Below are 16,708 nucleotides of genomic sequence, written 5' to 3'. Positions count from 1 at the left end.
ACCAATGGTAAACCTTCTAGAAATAGACCAGTCTTGAAGGGTATAATCAGTAGGTCACACAAAACAACAGCCAAATTGCTTCTCTTACAAGAGCTCTAGACAGCAAAGAAAAGTGAAAGACAGATGTAGGCACAGGAACCCTTCTTTGAAAAGTCACAATTACAGATGATTACAAAACGTCCAGAATAACTCTCGAGCCGTTCTACTGTCAAAAGCTTTACTCTCCTAACAGGTGGCTTCTCATCTTCATTTGCCATGAATCCCATCCTGGGATTCCTGTGCCTGTGACAATAGGTAACACAGTGACAGGACCCTCCCTCTACCCCATTCTGAGATGCCTTTAAAGATCTCTACATTTCTGAGATGCATCTAATTTTACTTTCGTCTCTCTTGTAGATTATTTTATGGGGAAAGAAAAGAAAAAGGGAAATGCAAGTGACAATTGTGAAGTGACCTAATTGTACAGAATAGTTATATGCTGTTCCCTCCATAGCAAGTGCCTGCTCCGAAAAAATAAAATTCATATTCCTAATACAAAATACAACCTTAGCATGCAATTTTTCAGAACTTCTACTACAGGAAATATGACCACATGCCTTCATGGTTGGACATGAGAACATGACAATATTTCAATATGAATTTAAATATGCATTAAAATATGCACAAATATGCATTTAAAGGACTATTTAGAAAGAAATTAGAATTTAGAAGTCTGGTGCATGTAAGACTGCAGAAGTGACTTAAGATCGATTGAGGAGAAGGTCTTCAGATAGACTTAAAATTTTTTGAAGCTGATATGATCAAGAAGCCCTGGTTTTATCTGGAAGTGGTTGTGTGAGAAGCATTAAAAAACTTCCTTTTTCACTTTACATGAAACAATGCTGAAAATTCTATTTTGGAATTCTTGAGGCAAGCAGAAACTGCTATTGTCGACCAGAAGAAGACTGTGTGTATTTTACAGGTGAGAAGCTTACTTGGACTGACACTTTTGAGACAACACTGAAGCTCAAACTAACAATGTTTAATATAATAACATTATGTTATGTTATGTTATGTTATGTTATGTTATGTTATGTTATGTTATGTTATGTTATGTTATGTTATATTGTTATATTACTATATACTAACAGTATGGATAAATTTTTGTTAATGTAAAATATACAGGAACTATAGAACTACCAAGTTGCTTTCAGTAATCTTGTCTCTAGTTAGTGCTTTACTGCAGAAAGCATCTTGAAGCCAAACTCTAGCCACTGATGTAAAGGAAGAAAAGAACAGGGAAAATTGGTTTGTTTTCAATGTACAGTTTGAAGCATGAGATTTCACATAGTTTAAGGAGTTAGAAGTATTATTGGTCATAAATTTTTTCAGCACCTTTAAAGTGTCCTGCTGCAATATTATTCTAGGTAACCTTCCTTGACAATAAATTTAACAGATTTACATAACACTGAATAAAGATAGTATTTCTGTTTATTTGATTCATATTTATTCTCTTTAATATCATTAACTTCACATATTCTAAGTAAGAACAAAGGAGGATTTGTTTTCACTATACATTTGTGATCCTGATGAAGATTTTAAATTCAACAAATTCTTTGTCCTATTTCCTTATCATGCTGCCCTATGGTATGCCTCTTCAGCTTAAACAAAATACTACTACTACTACTATTACTACTATTACTACTACTACTACTACTACTAATAATAATAATAATAATGTAAAAAAATAAATTGCAGAAGGCACCAAAAACTGACACTGAGTCTTCTTTTAAAATACTTGCTTCCTTGCTACCATTTTCTCCATCCTGAGATATGATTCTTTAAATTACTATAAAATGACCAGTTTTATAATAAATAAAACACCCACTCTTCTCCAAACTGTTTACCAGCCTACAATGAAGGGTGATCAAAGCTACTGGATGGAATATCAAGAAAATATTTTAATAGTTGATTTGACAAAGAAATTGAAGTTTCAGGCCAACTTTCCAGAAATTCATGCCAAATTCAGAAATATTTTGGCTATAGAAAAAGGAAAAAGAAAACACAAAAAAAACCAAGTCTTGTGTGATCATACTGTGCAAATGTTTGCATCCCTTGCTGCCACCATTTTCTTGCCCTAATGGCTTGGACACCCAGTAGCCTATATTAGTTAAACCTGGCACAGCAACAGCAGCTGAATAGAAAAATTCCTACCAGTTCCATGAAAACAAACAGAAAGCTGAAGGAAGGAGATCCTGTTCGTGCAGTCACTGAGGGGAAACCTCTGACATGGGCTCAACAGCTGCATGTCAGCAAGAGTAGTTGCATTGCTTCTATCACAACTCATAGTGTGTTTGGCAGCAAAACCCAGAGCAATGAGTCCTATGAGTTCTGCCACTCTCTAGATGGAAATCAACACAAAGGAAGCCAGTTCTTCCAACAGCTTCACCACCCTATGTGGAGAAGGATGGAGAGAATACTAGCTCCTTGCTGTCTGATGTAGCCAGTAGTGGATGATAAAGGAAAGGCATTTTAGTAATTGCTCTAAATTAACTCAGAAGGAAAATTCTTATTCCACCCCCATTCATGATCAGCCAAAGAAGAAACGTGACTCAGAGGCATCTGACACAGAATCTCCACAGAGCCCAGCTAATGTGTTACTCTTTTCTCAAGCCACTTAACATCACCCAACAGCTGGTCCTGATCAGGTACTATCTGAACACTAAACTGCAGCACATTTTCCAACAAAGAAAATAAGCATTTTATTATTTTAATGCACAGAAGTACTTTTCTCTCTGTATCTTAAAAGTACCTCTAAATTTCAGCTACTTTCAAATTTACTTCAATTGTCTGCATTTAGGTAATTAATGAATCTTAGGGAGATTTTAGAACACTTTACAAATTTATTTTTTCTCTTTTAATAGATCCACTCTTCTTCTTTATCATACCTTTACTTGAACATTTTTACCAACACAATAAAAGACAAAAGAGCCCTGTGCTCTTTTGAGCCCAAGTGCTCAGCTTGTGTTACATATCTATACTCTCATCTTTCTTAAGCTGACTGCATATCAGTGCTGCAGAGGTAGATGCAGGGGGGGCACAAAGCATTAGCATAGGACAGGCTCACTACACACTGAGGACTTAGGGCCTGGCTGTACACAGAGAGTCTCCACTTGAAAAGGAACCAAAAGGTAAAAAACTGCTGATGGTTGCACTCAAAAGCAAATCTCCCAGAAAAATACAATTCTGAATGGGAAAGAGGGTAAAAAAGATCTTGGCCAAAGGCAGAGTTTCTTCATTGTAATAGGGAGATTATGGTTACAGCTTCCTCCCATTTCTTACCACCTTAGAACAGTGAGAGGTTTTCCATGTGCTCAGGACTTAGAAGACAGCAATATGGAGCCACTAAAAGGCTCCATAAATTAGCTTTGGAAGAAAGGAAAGAGTAGAGGACAGAGTGTTTTGTTTGCAACTTTTACTGGCATTATTCCTTAGAGAGAAAGAGTAGTCTTTCTTTTTTGGAGTGTGCATGGAAGAGCAAGTAGAAGGTGTTGTGAGTCAGATCAGATCAAGATCTTTCTTGCCAAGCTTTCCACTGAGTTTTGCATGACATTGCAAATGATATTCCTCTCGGCCCTTGGTTTCCCAGCTGTAAAAAGATATCTTGTTTCATGGAAGCTGAAAAGATTGCTGTTATTTAGTGTGGGTCCTTTTAAATAAGCATCAAGAAATAGAAATGGGAGGTTCTGGTCAGGTAACCAGTTAAGAAAAACAGATATTATCATGTATCAGTGCTGAGAAGTTGTTATTTCTCAGAAAACCATTAGAGCTTAAAATTCTTCCAAGTCTAAATTCCAGATAAGTATGAAAGTTTAGCATTTTAAAGATTCTTTTGGATACAAAACAATCTGAAAAGTAACTTTTTAAGGTGGAAAATCACTAATTCTGAGAGGGGGGATTTTAATGTGGGGGAAAAAGAGGATGTGTTTGTCTATTTTCAGAGGTTCCTTATGCTGCACCATACTAGAAAAAACTTAGGACAGAAGGAACTTTTTATTTCCTTTCCCATGCTGTGGTAGGAACGACCTAGAAGTCCTCAGAGTCCTCTCAGAGTATTCACCATTAAGACAGGAATATCATGAACCCTGGTTGCGAGAGTCCTTGGAGCAATGATATCAAATCACCAGAAGATTTCCAGTAGCACAAGCAAAAAAAACTGGCATGCAGCTTTTTGTCCAGAAATCTGGCATTTTGCTCCAAGTTTTCTAAAACCCAATTAGTTTTCATGAAACATTAATCCATGAGTAAATTTATGCTGTCTGATGAAATCTATTTAAATAAGAAAGGGCTTGCTATCAATTTCCATTCATCTCTCCTTGGAGGAGGGAATGGACCATAAAAATGCTCTGGTTACATTACAACTGGAGGTTAAGGTGAAGAGTAGGGATCTGGAGTGAACTGAAACAATGCCTTTACTCTGAGGGTTAGAGAAACCCCATGCTCTCCAGGTAGTAATATTTCTGGTGTACATTACACAGATCCATCTGATTTGTCTCTCCATCATCTCACATTCTATCTCTAAAAGGAGACAGACTGGCCAAAGGGGGATTGCCCAAATGCTATTTAGGGCAATCACCAGCGTCACCATGGGATTTTAAGGGAAGTTGTTTCAGAGAAGTTGCCATCAACTCAATAGTTACTAAAATGTGGTTCTCAAGCAAATAAATTAGAGTGAATGGACTGAATAACTGGAATTTAGAAAAGACAGGAGTTAGTTTACTAATTATCCACAAAAAAACTGACATTCCAAAAACTAAACATGCAAAATTAAGTATCAGAGCTCCTGAATAATACTGAAGACTTAATTGCCCTAGCAAAGTTATAGGCTCTAAGATGTATATTGAATTGCAGACTTTGGCAGTATTTTCCAAGGCCTTTGGGAAATACACTTACCATGTCCTAAACCACACACACCCTGTTGATTGTTACTGCTGTTTTATATAGTACATATTAAACAAACTGACAACAAATCAACTTTAACCGGAAATATTGATTTAAAATGGCATCCAGTAAACTTCTAAATGCAAAATCAGTATGTCTAACATTCATCCATCACAGAGTCACAGAATCACAGAATCACTAGGTTGGAAGAGACCTCCATGATCATCAAGATCATCAAGTCCAACCCATGCCCTAACACCTTAAATAGACCATGGTACCAAGCGCCACATCCAAGGATGGTGACTCCACCACCTCCCTGGGAAGACAATTCCAATACTTTATCACTCTTTTTTTAAAATCTTTTTCTTAACATGCAACCTAGATCTTCCCCTGGTGCAGCTTGAGACGGTGTCCTCTCGTTCTGTCAGTTGCTGCCTGGAGAAAGAGACCGACCCCCACCTGACTACAGCCACCTTTCAGGAAGCTGTAGAGAGTGGTAAGGTCACCTCTGGGTCTCCTTTTCTCCAGGCTAAACAACCCCAGCTCCCTCAGCCATTCCTCACAGGGTTTGTGTTCCAAGCTCCTCACCAGCCCTGTTGCCCTCCTCTGGACACACTCAGATGTCTCAAAGTCTTTCCTAAACTGAGGGGCCCAGAACTGGACCCAGAACTCAAGGTACAGCCTCACCAGTGCCAGATACAGGGGAAGAATGACCTCCCTGCCCCTGCTGGTCACATTATTCCTGATCCAGACCAGGATGCCGTTGGCTTTTTGGCCACCAGGGCACACTGCTGGCTCATGTTCAGCCAGCTGTCACCAGTACCCCCAGTTCCTTTCTGCCTGGGCACTGTCCAGCCACACCGTCCCCAGCCTATAGCACTGCAGGGGGTTACTGTGGCCAAAATGCAGGACTTGGCACTTGGACTTGTTAAACTTTATCCTATGGACACTGTCCATCCATCCAACAGGTCCAGGTCTCTCTGCACAGCCCTCCTACCTCCCAATGGATTAACACACACTCCCAGCTTAGTGTCACCTGCAAATTCACTAATGAAAGACTCAATACCCTCATCCATGTCACCAATAAAAATATTCAACAGGACTGGCCCCATCACAGACCCCTGAGGGACACCACTGGTGACTGGCCACCAGCTGGATGCAGCACCGTTCACCAGCACTTTCTGGGCTTGGCCTCCAGCCAGTTCTTAACCCAGCAAAGAGTGTTCCTGTCCAAACCATGAGCTGCCAGCTTTTCCAGGAGCGTGCTGTGGGAGACAGTGTCAAAGGCCTTGCTGAAGTCCAGGTACACAACATCCACAGCCTTTCCTGCATCCACCAGGTGGGTCACTTGGTCATGAAAGGAGATCAGGTTGGTCAAACACAACCTACCCCTCCTAAATCCATGCTAGCTGGGTCTGATACCCTGGCCATCCTGTAAGTGCTGCATGATGACACTCAGTAGAAACTGTTCCATTACCTTACCAGGTACTGAGGTCAGACTGACTGGCCTAGAATTGCTTGGGTCCTCTTTCCCATGCTTTTTGTGAATGTGTGTCACATTGGCCAGCTTCCAGTCATCTGGAGCCTCACCAGTGAGCCAAGACTATTGGTAAATGATGGAGAGTAGCTTTGCAAGCTCATCTGTCAGTTCCCTCATCCCTCTGGGATGGATCCCATCTGGTCCCATAGATTTATGACTATCCAAGTGGCTCAGCACTTCTCTGACTGCCTCCTCCTGGATACCAGGGGGACCATTCTGCTCCCTGACACCATCTACCAATCCAGGAGGACAGCTGTCCTGAAGGTAAGTCATCTTCCCACTAAAGTTCGAGGCAAAGAAGGTGTTATGCACTCCTGTCTTCTTATCTGCAGTTACTAAGCTTCCCCCTGCATCCAATAGAGAACAAAGGCTGGTCTTACCCTTCCTTTTACTATTAATCATTTGTAAAACATTTTTTATTATCCTTTACAAAAGTTTGCCAACTTAAGTTCAAACCGAGCTTTGGCCTCCCTAATTTTTTCTCCATGCTCTAGCAGCCCCCTTAAATACTTCCTGAGAGACCTGACCCTCCTTCCAGAGATGATACATCCTCTTTTTATTCCTAAGTTCCTCTAAAACCTCCTTGCCCATCCAGGCTGCATGTTTGCCTTGTTGACTCATCTTTCGGCACACAGGGGCAGTCTGTTCCGGTACCCTCAAGATCTCTGTTGTGAAGCACACCCACTTTTCCTGAACTCCTTTGTTTTTAAGGGCTGCTTCCCAAGGAACTCTCTGAGTTAGTCTCCTAAATAGGCCAAAGTCTGCCCTCTGGAAGTCCAATATGAAAGTCTTATTGATGTTCCTCTTGGTTTCACCAAATATTGAGAACAGTATAATTTCATGATGACCGTGCCCCAAACAGCCTCCAACCACCACATCTCCCACCTGCCCATCTCTATTTGCAATAGTCCCTCCCTTGGTGGGCTCACCCACCAGCTGTGACAAAAAGTTGTCCTCCATACACTCTAAAAACTTCCGGGACTGCCTCTTTTCTGCTGTATTTAGTTCCCAGCAGATATCTGGCAGGTTGAAGTCATCTACAAGAACAAAGGCTCATCATCCTGAAACATTCTCTAGCTGCTTATAGAATAAGTTGTTCACCTCTTCTTCCTGGCTGGGTGGACAATAACAGATTCCCAATAGGATGTCAGCCTTGTTGGCCTTCCCCTTAATTATTACCCATAGACATTCAGCTCCATCGTCATTAGTTTCAATACTGATGGTGTCAAAACCTGCCTAATATAAAGGGCCATCCCTCCACCTCTCCTCTCTTTCCTGTCTCTTCTAAAGAGCTTGTAGCCATCCAGGGCAGTGCTCCAGCTATGTGAGTCATCCACCACGTTTCTGTGATGCTGACTACATCATAGCTTTGCTGTTGAACCATGGCCTCCAGCTCCTCTTGTTTGTTACCCATGCTGTGTGCATTGGTGTACACGCACCTCAGCTGGGGTTTCACCCCTAATTCAGGCTTACCACCCTTGGGCCTGCTTCCAGATAGCCCAGCTGCATCCCCTTTCCCCTTCAAACCTAGTTTAAAGCCCTCTCAACGAGTTCTGCCAGTTCATAAGCTAAAGTCCTGCCCTTAACAGAGAAATAGAAACCATCCAGTTCCAGCAGGCCAGGTGCTGTAGAAGTTGCCCCATGATCAAAGAAGCCAAAATTCTGCCAATGATACCAACCCTTGAGCCACTTGTTGATAATGTGGGCTCTCCTATTACTTTCACTATTTTTCTCAGCCACCAAAGGGACTGAGGAAAAGACTACCTGTGCCCCAGTCCTATCAATCACTTGACCCAGTGCCCTAAAGTCCCTTTTAACTGCCTTAACACTCCTCCCTTCAATCTCATCACTGCCAGCCTGGAGTATCAGCAGTGGGTAATAATCAGAAGGCTGAATCAGCCCAGTAAGTCTCTCAGTAACATCCTGTACCCAGGCCCCAGAGAGGCAGCAGACCTCCCTGTGGGATGGGTCTGGTCGACATAGGAGGCCCTCTGTTCCCCTCAGAAGGGAGTCACCCACTACAATTAACGTTCTTTTCTTTTTGGTGTTAGAGCTGGTGATCCATCTTACAGATGAATCATAATTGGGAAGTTCACTGGACAGATCATTTTCTTCTAAATCATCTGGCTGACTCTCTAGATCCAGGGACTCATTCTGAATTGGGCATGGGTCAGGAGGAATTTTTATGATTACCTCCCTGAGCAGGGACCCATTTCCACTCCCCTTCATCTACCAGGTGTAATTCTATTGCCTGACAGTGTGAGGCAAGGGAGTCCTCTGACTCCTGGTGGGCCTCCATCAAGGATGGAAGGGCAGAACTCCACCAATCTATTTCCCTTTCACTGTCCCTAATACTCCTTAGTCTTTCAACTTCCTCCCTAAGCTTGACCACTAGTGAAAGGAGATCATTAACCCTTTCACACTGCAGGCAGGCTTCTTCCGCAGCGCCCCTGGTACCATTAATCAGCTCAAACACTCTGCACAGGAAGGGGTCCTTGGCACATTAAACAAGAACAGCAAAGGTTCTAATTTTTACTATCTTTTCCTTCTTCTTTTCAAACTAGCAGCATAAAATTCAGAAGATATAAACTCTAGAAGGTGTAAATCAAGAGTGACTTAAACACAGAGGTAGTTTGGAAGTATTGCATCTCTCAGTACCTTCACTGACAGTTGACAGAATTTTCCTCTCAAGTTCTAGACAGTTAATCTCCTATATTACTAAAAAAAATAATTAAAAAAAATAATGAAAAAAAAATCATTGTATATAAACCAACCTCCATGTACAATTTCTGATAAAGCCTTAATTATCCATACAGCTTTCAGGACAAACACAAACCAGAAAGTCCTACCTCTTTGTTTATTTTTTCTCATACCATAGGTCACACTAAGATATGTACACTTCAATCCTCCTTTAAGCAAAAACATTTCTTTAAGGCATGCATGACCAAATAGCCAGAAAAGCAGGCTAATGCCTAGAAATCATTATGTGCTAGCATTTTCCCCACAAAAATAAGTAGGAGCAAAGGTTGTTTCTTGTATTTGAAGCTGATAATATCTAATGAGTATCCTCAGCAACAGGCACCGATAACCAGTCTTCATTATAGAATAAAATTCTATATCAAGAGAGCCCAGGGAAAACACATAATTTCTTTCTACATTAACTAGTTTGTGCTAGATAAAAAATAATGTTAAAAAGCATTTGGAAACTTTGCTTTCATTTTGCCTTTATGATTGAGCCTTCTGAAGGGAAATTTCTGGAGTGAATCTATCTAAACTTAGCCAATTGAAACGATTAGTTGAAACCTACTTGTCACTTAGGGGTTCAGATCCCATCAGTACTTGCTGTAATCACTTTGGGGTGACCTCAGCATTAAATTCTCACTATGACAGCACTGCATCTCCTGGATTGAGTCTGGTTATTCCTTTGCAGTTGATTGTCACTGTCAGACATGAAATAAAGAGTGTGGATTCAATACAACAGGCAGAGAGAGGATCATCAGAAGGGTTTATTCCAGAACTTTTCAGCTTCTTTATAGGGTGTTACGATACAGGTTTAACATGAGTGGTAAAGGGAACACCACCTCTCTTGTCCCATTGGTGGAACAAGAGAAAAACACTCAGCACAGCTGTACAGAATTGTTTTGAGAAAATAAAGTTATTTACAAAACTGGTCCTTGAGAGAGAAATGTTCTCAAGAGATCTTCCCTTGGGAACAGACCAGCCACTGATAGGCTGGGAACTCTTTCAGACTCAGAAAATCAGGTCTGCAGTTGATATGCCTTTTTGTGGGCTGGATTAATACTGCTCCGTGGGGCAATGGTTCTTGGCAGCATTCAAGAATGATGATATGTACTGGGTTTTAACCCTATGCTAATCACCTTCCAGCTGGCGCTTTGGTTCACAGCAGAACCACAGCAGCGATTCTTTCAGAAACTGGTTCCCATGGATGATACTTTAGTTTCCAGACCTACTTCATTTTTCACCTTCAGAATGGCATCTCAATTGATTCTCTGATAGATGGTACAAAGCATCTCTTCAGTTCCCTCGGTGGCAATCACATACCTTGTTGTATTGGAGACTGTCTTGGGGAGAAAAACACTTTTCAAATGCACTGGCTGTGCCTTCTCACTACCTACAGAGTGGGTGGGTACATAAGGGAACTGGATTTCTTGGACTTTATTCTACCACATCAGTTGCCTGGGCTCGATATTTTTGCACATTTTGCACTCAGTACTTTATCATGGAAGAACCAGCTCAAAGGAGAGAAAAAGAAACAGAATGTTGTGGGGTTTTATCATTAAAATAGACCTTTTTAAAAGAAATATAAATACCTGTAGTGACTCTTGCAGAGTAAGGATGGGACTCATCTGTCTAGTACTGTTAAATCGGCATAAAGTTTAGATGTCTACTCTGCAGAAAGAGAACAGAAATGTATCCAAATTTTGAATCCAAAACAAGGACTGAGTGCACTTCTACACAAAAGGAAGGCAGAGCATTGCTTGTCAGCGAGGGTTATAGTTCACAGTCTAAGGCTGGGGCTAGCCCATTCTATGGTGAAATGGCTTTGCTACTCAATGAAAAACTGCTCCTCTTCCCTTTGTGTAAATGAAAGATTTACAGAAAACCCTAAAAGTGGAAATCTAGACTAAACTCCATTGACTCTATGTCATGAACTGTGGCAATATCATTATAGAAACAAGAAATGGCTCTGCTAGTGCAAAATACAAAGAAAATTCAGTACAGTAGAAATTAATAACTTTTAGGTTTTTTTTTTTCCTTAAAATGTATTCCCAGGAAGGTTTCAATAACATACTATAATGACTATTTCCCACAGATCAACAAAGCTTTAGAATATTCAAAAGAAAAAAAAAAAAAAGTAATTTCAAATAAAACAATGAAAAATGTAAGCAGAAGAAAAGGAAATATTAATCCTGGTTAGAACAGTCTCTTACATGTTTGGTTAGGCACAGCTGTCAAAGAACTGTAAAATTACCTGCGCTGAGGATCGAGATGCTGGCTCTGCATCTTACCAGAAGGATGATTTTGTCTAAGTTATCATCAACATGGCAAATTCACCCTGCAAAAATCAGGACAGCAATAACACACACTACCTATTTTGTACCTAACAAAAGTGTCATCCTGTTCCTCTCTCAGGAAAGCAGCTTCCATCATCTAAATAATGCCATGTTTGATCTCTCTTTTATATCTCCTGGGCCTTTTTGAATTGCCAACTGTGAATCTGACTTCAGGCTAATTTTTAGGGGTTAGAAATCTATTCTCAAGAGAGATGCTTGCCCCCTCTGTGTTCTCAAGTAGCTCATATATCTTCTTAGAAACCTTAGTGTGCCCTAGAATGATGATTTAAAATTTTCTTCTTGGTGGGAAATCGCATGCAATATACCTGTAAGTGTAAATGCCCAAACCACCTGGCTCCTGCCTTTGTCTCAGCATTGGCAGGACAAGTGCTGCAGGGTTTCCAGTGCAGCTTCTTGTGAGAACCATCTGGCCCCATAAGAAGAAAGTAACCACAATGGGGATGTGTACTAAGGATGTTTGCCTGGACAGTGAGGGAATTCAAACTCCAGCAAAAGCGAAGTGTTTCTGTGGAAAATGAACTCTACTACACCTGCAGGAATTCATAATTGAATCCAATATTTTTCCTACCAGACAAGCAGCTCTGTGCTGTTTTGGCTATGACACAATGAGGGGAGCCTTAGAAATCTCATTTTCAGTAAGATCACTATAAGATAGTGATCACTATATTCTAACAGGAGAATTTTTATGTAGGAGGACTTCTGACTTGGTCATACGGAATAAGATGGCTCCAACCTCATCTTAAGGCAGATTTTGTGATGTTCCATTGCATGGAAAATTATAATAATGTACAGCAAAGAAATACTCCCACATTGCTTATAGCAGATGTGGCTGTGTTGACACAGTCTCAGGGTTTGTTTTCTTAATATTTTGATTATATTATGACAATATTTTATTTTAAAATAAAAATATTACTTAAATTATTTCCACAGTTTTCATTGCTTGTTGCTCTAAAAAGAAACTCATCAGATGGTTTGTGTTAAAGGATTTTCATAGCCCTTTCTTGGCCTAAAATGAAAATTCACTTCAGGAAATCAGAGTAGAGAGATTTCTGCTAGAGCTAGAACTGATGAGGTTTCTAGGTCTAACACATTTGAGAAAAGCCCAGGTGCAGTAAACAGCACCAAGAGATTACGACTGGACAGGTGGTACCACAAAAACAAAGGCTAGAGCACATCTCACAATGATTGAGGGCAGTATATGTTTTGATTCAGTAAGTTATTAATATGACTCATCCGTATGTTACCAACTATCACACCCAGCAAGTGAAAATTGAAACATATGCCTATGAGATATAAAAGGGAGTTTTTACAAGAGGCCTTGGCAGAATGGGTGTGAGGGAGGGGTAAGAACAGGGGGAGAAGAATAGAGCTTTTGCTGTTTGCTACGTCAGGTAAAATGAATGCACTGAAATTTTCCAGTAAAGGAAAACAGACAACACCCAGATTTTTTTTCCTGCTAGCCTTCCTTCTAACCCCTAAAAAAGAATGAGATGAGAACAGAAGGGCAGCGTACGGAGACATCATGGCACTGTGGAGAAAATGAGATGAAGAGTTTCTGATTCCCCCTGCTTCTCATTCTTTCAGCCTTTCCCTAATCCCAGGGCCCGTGCAAGGACAGAGAAGCAAGTACGGATATAAAAAGGAAGACTTTTTGAGGTTGTCCCTGAGCTTAGACCAATACCTATTACAGTTTCTTAACCATTTCCCATAGGAAGAATTCTCCAGGCTAGCGGGAAATTATACAGGGAAATTACAGTCTTTTCACGTCTCTCCTCCAGTTATTTTCAGGAAGAACACCACTAGATGGCACAGTGGGAGCTGTAACCACCCTGTATGGAGCTGCAGCCTTACCTGTAAAGCCGGCAGCAGGAGCGCAGCAAGGGCTACTGCTGCTGAACTTGTCCTGCTTTGGACACTACATTTACATGACAGTAATAGTTCTTCATATCGCAATAATACTGAACGATCAATATTTTACTGACCTTTAAACCACACTCTAAATTGTATCAGCTGTCTGGCGTAATGGCTCCACATGCTATTAAAATGATGATAAAATAATCAGGGACAAATGTTACTATTTGCATTATCAGCTACATCGTTTTCAGTTCTTTCAAATCTGGGCTGGGGGGGAACACTGAGTTATTAATGTATCCTAACCTCATTAACAGGACTGACAAAACCACAAAGCAACTCTATTTTGTATAAGGTTGTATAGTTTCTAGAGGACAAAAAAAATCTCCTGTAAAACTGCATGAAAATACATCTGAACAAGGGTCTCCCATACATATATACATACATATGTAGCTACACATACTTATATACATACATATATGTACTGTCTATATATATGGAATTAATGTAATCGAGAGAGCATATATAACAAATCTGTGATCCTAGTTATCAGTCCATAGTATTTTTACATCCAGTCATGTAATATTTGAGATACCATACATCACGTGTCTAAAAGAAATTCCTGCCAACACACACAAAAGAATGCATTTATCATCCTAAATCCAATATATAAAACATATGCTGCTTGTAGAGCATATGTTAGAGATCTTCCCCTCCCCTTCTCTCTGTGTGAGAAATTGGCACAATTGCTGTCTCTAAGCAGAAAGTCTTTACATGAACATTCCATTCTGCAGCCAGTTCCACACAGGTGAAGATCCATTAATTCCAACTGGACTCATTCGCTCCCAAAATCAGGGCACAGCTCCGAGAGTGGTTGCTTTAATGCTGTATAGTATCTTGAGTTACCCAAGCTGGGACTCCAAGGATCCTCTCTCAGCCTAACCTCTCTGCCTTGAATGCACTGGAAATGCTGAGCAGAACTTGCAAACAGAGGAACCAAGCAGTGGGTCTGGCAGAGATAGGCAAAAACATCCAAGCTCAAAAGAAGTAAAAAATTTGATCCTTATGGCTCTGCTTCCCCATTAAAGAGCCAGTCTCTGTGTGAAAGGAATACTTATTTACAGGTTAAAAAGAGCTCAGGTACTTCTCCACCTCAGTGTTTTCTGCCTGTTCAACATTCAGATGACTTGCTTGGTGACAGTGGGCCAATGACTCCAGCACAGAACATATATTTCTATTCCTTATTCTGATATGCATTGTCTAGAGAAATCTTTTTACTAAGAATATGTGGTATGCTTGTGTTCCCTCATAGTCTCAGAGCCAACAGGACAAAGCACCCTCTGTACCAATGAAGATTACACTAAAGACAACTGGGTTTCATGTGTCAGAAGCTCCCCTCAGCCTAACTTCAATTCCATTAATACACACTGCTCTCAAGTTCCTTCCGCCAGCTGTTTCTTGATGAAATATTAAGGATTAGCAATTTGGGCATTGTTATTTTCCCATCTTGACTCAGTTCAGCAGGACAGTCACTGAAAAATTTCACATGTAGGTCACAAGGAATGAAGGAGACTGTGGGTTTTCTGGGGGCTAGGTGAAATCTGATGTGGAAGTTTGACCTCTATAAAGACATTTTTCTTAATCCTTTAAGTAGAAATATTTCTTAGGTGTGAAGCCAAATTATTCAGTTGGGTGTCATCACACACTGAAAATCACAGGAGTTAATTTTTTAATCATTCCATGATACTCAGAAGCAAAGTAAGACACCCAAAAGTTAAGAAACCAGATGTGTTTTAAGAGACTATGAAAAATTCCTTTGGAATTTAATCAAGACTCAGAGTAATGAAAAGAAGTCATTTCCCATATGCTGCTATTCAGAATTTTCTGAAGCATCAGGCATGATGTTACACCCATGTCAAAGGTCTAATTATTTGCAACTGCAGGTGATTCCTGAGCAGGCAACAATGTAGCTGGGAAATGCTGACATCTCTGAGAGGAGATTGATGCAAAGCAATTGTTCTAAAAGTTCCCAGAGATCTACAAAGCAATACATAAGAAGCTGCTCCACAGAGAAATAAAGGTACTTTCTCCACAGAGAAAGTCTGGTAGGCTGGTAAACACAGACCCTTGACAAACTACACAGAGAAGTGAAAAACCTGTGGGAGATTTTTTTTTTTCTGACCATTGAAGTATTTTGCTTTGATATCTGACTTTTCACTCCAGTTTTGAGAGGAAAAGACAGAACCATTCACTGAGCATTGCCAGTATTCCCAAGATTTAATGATCTCAAAACAGACCTTTTTGATGATTTACCTTTTCTACAGAGAAGGAAAAGAATAATCCAGCTCCACATCTCCACTGTAGCAGCCCAACTACCACAGCAAAATAATTTACCAGCTCTGATCAGAAGAAATGTTTTGTTGCTCCAGTGAAGCATAACTCTCTAATACTGACCTGAATCAATTTTTGTTTACAATATTCATCTTCTGATTTTAATTATTAGGAATATTAAACCACAAGTTTCAGAAGACGCATTAGTGCCATTCTGAGTCCAGTTGATACAGACATAAATCTACCACTGTTGTACAATGAACTGGTTCTTTGCCACTCCAAAGATCCATCATGAACCAAAACAAAATCAACACTCTAGCTTCTGTCTATAAATCTGGCCAGCAGAAGTACTTGGACAGCTCTTCCATAGATGCTGGCTGACTTCCCACAAATGACCTGGTTAAGCCACAGCTCATTCAGAATTCCCCAAACCCAAAGTACAGCAAACCAGAACCCAGATAATGTCTGTCCTCAGGGGTGTTTGGCTAAATTTCTAGGTCATCCAGCTGTGAATTTCAGCAAACACAGATCCAAACCAGCTTAACAGAATGGCTGACTTCATAGTTTGAAGGACTTCAAATAAATTTGGGAACTTTTGAGCCTGCTGCTAATTGACAATTCTTTCAGATTATGAACATTTTTATGTATGTCCCCTTTAAAAAGTAGACTTTTCTGTCATCATCAGTTGCAGTCTCATGGATGTTTGTTCATCATGGCAGAAAGGTGTACACAATTTTTTTCTTCCAAAGACAGCTAATCCACAAGGCATAGTAAATAGATGATTGTCTCCTTTCTCAGTTGTTCTGAGGTTTATGCTCATCATTTACAAAGAATACAACCTGAAAAATAATTTTCTTTTTTCTTTGGAGATGGTTCCTAGACCAAAGACATCCAAAACCATGCTGCAAAGATACAAGTTTGTTGAATTTTTGCTGTGTCAAGTAGTAACATCCATTTCCAATTCTATTTG

The 16,708-nt window shown here is 40.2% G+C and overlaps 1 long non-coding RNA gene across 1 annotated transcript in view; it reads right to left on the bottom strand.

Annotated features, from left to right (window-relative positions):
• LOC111931444 (uncharacterized) overlaps positions 1-16,708 on the bottom strand; it is a 124,275-nt gene that overhangs the window by 29,638 nt on the left and 77,929 nt on the right. The window lies entirely within an intron of this gene.

This window comes from Cyanistes caeruleus, chromosome 8 (genome assembly GCF_971803275.1).
Source record: "Cyanistes caeruleus chromosome 8, bCyaCae1.hap1.1, whole genome shotgun sequence".
Classification (NCBI taxonomy): Eukaryota; Metazoa; Chordata; class Aves; order Passeriformes; family Paridae; genus Cyanistes; species Cyanistes caeruleus.
Note: the sequence above shows the minus strand (reverse complement) of the source record. Positions and strands in the feature narration are given on the sequence as shown.